Below are 6,361 nucleotides of genomic sequence, written 5' to 3'. Positions count from 1 at the left end.
AGGCGCAGAGAGGCGACCCTCTCATTCAATGGGGTAAACTCCAACACATGGCGGCTGAGCTGGGGAGCTATAAGCAAGCCCACACCAGCCTGCCGCCGCTCACCACGGGCGACTCCAGAGAAGTGGAGAGTCCAGCCCCTCTCGAGGAGCTGGGTTCCAGAGCCCAAGCTGTGCGTGGAGGTGAGCCCGACTATCTCTAGCCGGTACCTCTCAACCTCCCGCACAAGCTCAGGCTCTTTCCCCCCCAGCGAAGTGACATTCCATGTCCCAACAGCTAGCTGCTGTGTCCGGGGATCAGGTCGTCGAGGCCCCTGCCTTCGACTGCCATCCAATCCACACTGCACCAGTCCCCTACTGCTACCTCTGTGGGTGGTGAACCCACAGGAGGTCGGGCCCACATCACCTCTTCGGGCTGAGCCCGGCCGGGCCCCATGGGCAAAGGCCCGGCCACCAAGCACTCGCATATGAGCCCCAACCCCGGGCCTGGCTCCAGGGTGGGGCCCTGGCTGCGCCATACCAGGCGATGTCACGGTCCTAGATTTTTTCTCCATAAGGGTTTTGGTGAACTGCTCTTGGTCTGGCCTGTCACCTAGGACCTGTCTGCCTTGGGAAACCCTGACAGGGGCATAATGCCCCTGACAACATAGCTCCTAAGATCATTCAAGCACACAAACCCCTCCACCACAATAAGGTGGCAGTTCTCTGAGGGGAATTTATAAGTTGTTCACTGAAAAGTGTGGCAATAAAACCCCAGTTGCCGAACCTGATCTCCGTCCTGCCGTCCTCTGTGCTCCACCCACCCATACAAACTGTTACATAGTGCTATATGGACATGGATGGCTGTTGACAGACTAAAGTTAATTGAAGATAAACCCAAATTCCTAATAACTGGAATTTGCCAACAACTTAGTAAAATTAGCATTAATTAATTATTTGTTGGAAACACTAGTGTTACTCCCATTAATACGGCAAGAAATCTTGGAGTTTGGTTTGATGGAAATTTGAATTTCAGTGGCCATATAACTAAGTTGTGTAATTTTGCCTTTTACTCCTTGCATAATATTAGACACATTTGGAAATATCTTACACCCCAGCCTATACAAGCATTAATACATACATTAGTCATTGGTAGATTAGATTACTGTAACAGCCTACTTTATGGATTGCCTGCTATACACACAAATAAGCTACAATGGGAACAAAATGCAGCTGCTAGATTGATCTCCAACACTCCGCGTTTTTGCCATATTTCACCTGTATTGTACGAGTTACACTGGCTACCGGTAAAGTATAGGATAATGTTTAAAATTATTTTAATTACTTTTAAGGCTTTACAAGGCTGTGCCACATCGTACATCACCTGACCTTTTACAGTTAGGTCCATAAATATTTGGACAGAGACAACATTTTTCTAATTTTGGTTCTGTACATTACCACAATGAATTTTGAACAAAACAATTCAGATGCAGTTGAAGTTCAGACTTTCAGCTTTAATTCAGTGGGTTGAACAAAATGATTGCATAAAAATGTGAGGAACTAAAGCATTTTTTAAAACACAATCCCTTCATTTCAGGGGCTCAAAAGTAATTGGACAAATTAGATAATTGTAAATAAAATGTTCATTTCTAATACTTGGTTGAAAACCCTTTGTTGGCAATGACTGCCTGAAGTCTTGAACTCATAGACATCACCAGACGCTGTGTTTCCTCCTTTTTAATGCTCTGCCAGGCCTTTACTGCACCGGTTTTCAGTTTCTGTTTGTTTGTGGGCCTTTCTGTCTGAAGTTTAGTCTTTAACAAGTGAAATGCATGCTCAATTGGGTTGAGATCAGGTGACTGACTTGGCCATTCAAGAATATTCCACTTCTTTGCTTTAATAAACTCCTGGGTTGCTTTGGCTTTATGTTTTGGGTCATTGTCCATCTGTATTATGAAACGCCGACCAATCAGTTTGGCTGGATTTGAGCACACAGTATGTCTCTGAATACCTCAGAATTCATCCGGCTGCTTCTGTCCTGTGTCACATCATCAATAAACACTAGTGACCCAGTGCCACTGGCAGCCATGCATGCCCAAGCCATCACACTGCCTCCACCGTTTTACAGATGATGTAGTATGCTTTGGATCATGAGCTGTACCACGCCTTCGCCATACTTTTTTCTTTCCATCATTCTGGTAGAGGTTGATCTTGGTTTCATCTGTCCAAAGAATGTTCTTCCAGAACTGTGCTAGCTTTTTTAGATGTTTTTTAGCAAAGTCCAATCTAGCCTTTTTATTCTTGAGGCTTATGAGTGTCTTGCACCATGCAGTGAACCCTCTGTATTTACTTTCATGCAGTCTTCTCTTTATGGTAGATTTGGGTATTGATACGCCTACTTCCTGGAGAGTGTTGTTCACTTGGTTGGCTGTTGTGAAGGGGTTTCTCTTCACCATGGAAATTATTCTGCGATCATCCACCACTGTTGTCTTCTGTGGGCGTCTAGGTCTTTTTGCATTGATGAGTTCACCAGTGCTTTCTTTCTTTCTTTCTTTCTTTCTTTCTTTCTTTCTTTCTTTCTCTCTCTCTCTCTCTCTCTCTCTCTCTCTCTTTCTTTCTTTCTTTCTTTCTTTCTTTCTTTCTTTCTCAGGATGTACCAAACTGTAGATTTTGCCACTCCTAATATTGTAGCAATTTCTCGGATGGGTTTTTTCTGTTTTCGCAGCTTAAGGATGGCTTGTTTCACCTGCATGGAGAGCTCCTTTGACCGCATGTTTTCTTCACAGCAAAATCTTCCAAATGCAAGCACCACGCCTCAGATCAACTCCAGGCCTTTTATCTGCTTAATTGAGAATGAATAATGAAGGAATTGCCTGCAACTGCCCATGAAATAGCCTTTGAGTCAATTGTCCAATTACTTTTGGTCCCTTTAAAAACAGGGTGGCACATGTTAAGGAGCTGAAACTCCTAAACCCTTCATCCAATTTTAATGTGGATACCCTCAAATGAAAGTTGAAAGTCTGGACTTTATGCCCATGTCCATTATATAACTATAACTTGAATATGTTTCAGTAAACAGGTAAAAAAAAAAGAAAATTTGTGTCAGTGTCCAAATATACATGGACCTAACTGTATGTCTTAAAGTAGCGACAAGATATTAACTACGCTTAAACAATGAATGGTTACTTGAACCTCCTGCACTAAGAACCAAGAAGACTACAGGAGATGTTTTTTTTTTTTTTTTCTGTGGCTGCGCTAGTTTTATGGAATTCATTCCCCAGCCAGCTTAGAGCTGATGCTAGTTTAGATCATTTTAAATCTGCTTTGAAGACTAATTTATTTAGGTTAGCTTATGATTTTATAACATTATTTCTTTTAATAAATATCTTACTCACTCATGGCAGCCTCAGTCAAGTCGCATGCCTGGAGCCCCAATCCTGTCGATCAGCCATGCAATTGGCTAGCTCAGCAGTACTGGCTGCGCCCACATCCCTTTCCAGGGTGTCGATGAAGGTTGCAGGGGGACGGCCTTGACTTCTGTAACCGTGAAGAGGCTCCCACAGCACAAGCTCACCAGCAGGCAGATTCTTGTGCCTGAAGCAGTGGCCTACAAGTCCAAGTCTCCACCAGGCCACCTTGTCAGAAATTCTGTGGGGAGGGTACCATATAAATCTTCATTTGGTACATAGCTCTGCCAGCTGATGTTCAGAGCCGCACGTAACATTTGAGTGTAGGAGCCATCAAGAGATCTTTCTAAGGTAAGTGACCAGCATTCGCATCCATATAGGAGGACAGACCCGATGGTGGCCACAAAGAGCCTACACTTCAGCTCGTGAGAAACACTTGATTTCCAGATCTTACTCATGTCATTCGGTGCCTGCCAGGCTAGTGCCTTGCGGACTTTGATACCCTACTCAGTTGAATTAACCCACAAGCCTAGATACTTGAAATCGTCTACTTCATCAAGCACTGTCCCATTGCTTGTGGAGAGATTGGTGCTGGAGATGTAACATTGCAAGACATCACCTTGGTCTTCTTGTCATTTACAACAAGCCCGATGCGATTACGCTCTTTTTCAATGCTAGTAAGCAATGTAAATATCTTACGATAGTCTATATATGACATTATAATTTTGTTCTATATATGAGTGTGTATGTACAGCGTATTAGATCATATTTGTATGAATTTTGCACCAAAGTATTAAAGTTATGATTGCGCTGCTTTTTAATACATCATCAAATCAAGAATAAATCATGAGTCTATATTAATATGACAGAGGGCATTGTAATCAGAGAATGTAACACTGGCATGTGGTGGAAAAACTGGAAAGAAGGTTGATGTGAGGATTCGGCAGGTCTTTATTTCCTATGTCTTTTACATTTTTACAGGATCACACTATTTTTGAATTCATGCATACACTGAAAGTCTATTTGAAGTTATTTTGTGTATGTTTATGTAATCCTTCTCTGTACGCTTTGAGGTATGGAGCTGTTTTAAGAAACCCACCTTTATTTGTCACATGCACACTTCAAGCACAGTGAAATTCATCCTCTGCATTTAACCCATCTGAAGCAGTGAACACATGCACACATACCCAGAGCAGTGGGCAGCCACACACAGAAGTCAGGGGTTAGGTACCTTGCTCAAGGGCACCTCAGCCCAAGGCCGCCCCACGTCAACCTAACTGCATGTCTTTGGATTGTGGGGGAAACTTGAGCACCCGAAGGAAACCCACGCAGACACGGGGAGAACATGCAAACTCCACACAGAAAGGCCTTCGCCGGCCGCTGGGTTTGAACCCGGAACCTTCTTGCTGTGAGGCGACCGTGCTAACCACTACACCATTGTGCCTTAATAATTATGCATTAATATTTCTTAATACTTTTACATTTTAATAAGACTTATGTTCTAATGAGACCAGGCAATGGTCTTCCCCATTCTTCAAATATCCAGTTTCTGTAAACCTGTCCCCACTGTAGCCTCAGATTCCTGTTCTTGGATGACAGGAATGCAGCCCAGTGGGGACAGTCTTCTGCTGTTGTAACGTGTCCACTTCAAGGACCGATGTTTTATGCTTTCCGAGATGCCTTTCTGATCACCATGGTTGTGAAGCGTATTCTCCATGGTGTTCTTAGCCCATTGGAGTTATCATAGCCTTACTGTCTGCTTGAACAAGACTGGCCACCCTCCTCTTGTCTCTCTCATCAAAACTTTCCATTCTTCCATCAGAGATTCTTGTTTCTGTATGAATCTCAGATGTCTGGCAGACATCTCATCATAGTTTGGAGTTCATTAGCTTAGATTAAATCATAGCAAAACTGAGCTGCTGTAAAACCCTGGAAATGCATCCCTATGTCAAGATCTTGTGACCTGCCTGGACAACTCGGATCTCACAGTCTGTTATTGCCTTGGACAACCAGCTACTCTTCTCGTTTCACATTGCTAAACTCAGTCATCCAGGTTTCTCCAATAAAACAACAGGATGATCTGGCACTTTCTATCCACAGAGGTCACTTGGCGGCAAGGAAAAACTCCCTGAGATTACATAAGGAGGAAACCTTTAGACTACTGCAATTACCTCCTGGTAGTGTTGCAGTCAAGACTACCTAAACCGAGACCAAGTCATGACCAAGACCAAAGTGTATCGAGACCAAGACTTTGAGGGGTTGAGACCAAGTCAAGACCAGACCAGTGGGTGGGAAGGGGACTGGGGAAGGGTGATGGCCATTAACAGGAAGAACAACTTCAAATTTGCAATGAGTCACATTATTGGTTGCATTTGAAGCAGAGAAAGTCCTCTATGTTTGTTTGAGACCAAGATGAAACTGAGTAAAATGTGGTCAACTGCGAGACGAGAATGAGACCTTCAAAAAGTGGTCTTGAGACCAGTCTTGAGTACTACAACACTACCTCCTAGCAAGTCTGCCCCTGCATGCCATCCAACCCCTGCAACTGATCCAGAATGCAGCTTTGTAACATGTTTTTCAAGCTTCTCAAATTTTCCCAGACCACCACATTGCTACACTCCCACCACTGGCTTCCTGTACTTGCATGTGTTAGATTTATGCCAAAAATAGCCCAACACCCACCTACCACTTATCACACCACCCTCTGCACCATACTTCCTCTGAGCCTCAGGCACTACTCGACTGGACTCAACATCTCTCATGGTGCAAGAAAGACATGAATTCTTTGTCCTGGCACCCAGATGGTGGAATAAGTCGCTGGCTGTTTTCAACAAATACTAAAGACCAATCTTTTCAGTAAGCTTTTTTTTTTTTTTAAATCTACTATTTATTGTGCTTGTCTATTAAAAACAAATCTATCTGGTGTTTTCTTTTCATACTGCACTAACCTCCACAACAGGACTTTTAAGACTGTGTTC

Source organism: Neoarius graeffei, chromosome 13 (assembly GCF_027579695.1).
Source record: "Neoarius graeffei isolate fNeoGra1 chromosome 13, fNeoGra1.pri, whole genome shotgun sequence".
NCBI classification, from domain to species: domain Eukaryota; kingdom Metazoa; phylum Chordata; class Actinopteri; order Siluriformes; family Ariidae; genus Neoarius; species Neoarius graeffei.
Note: the sequence above shows the minus strand (reverse complement) of the source record.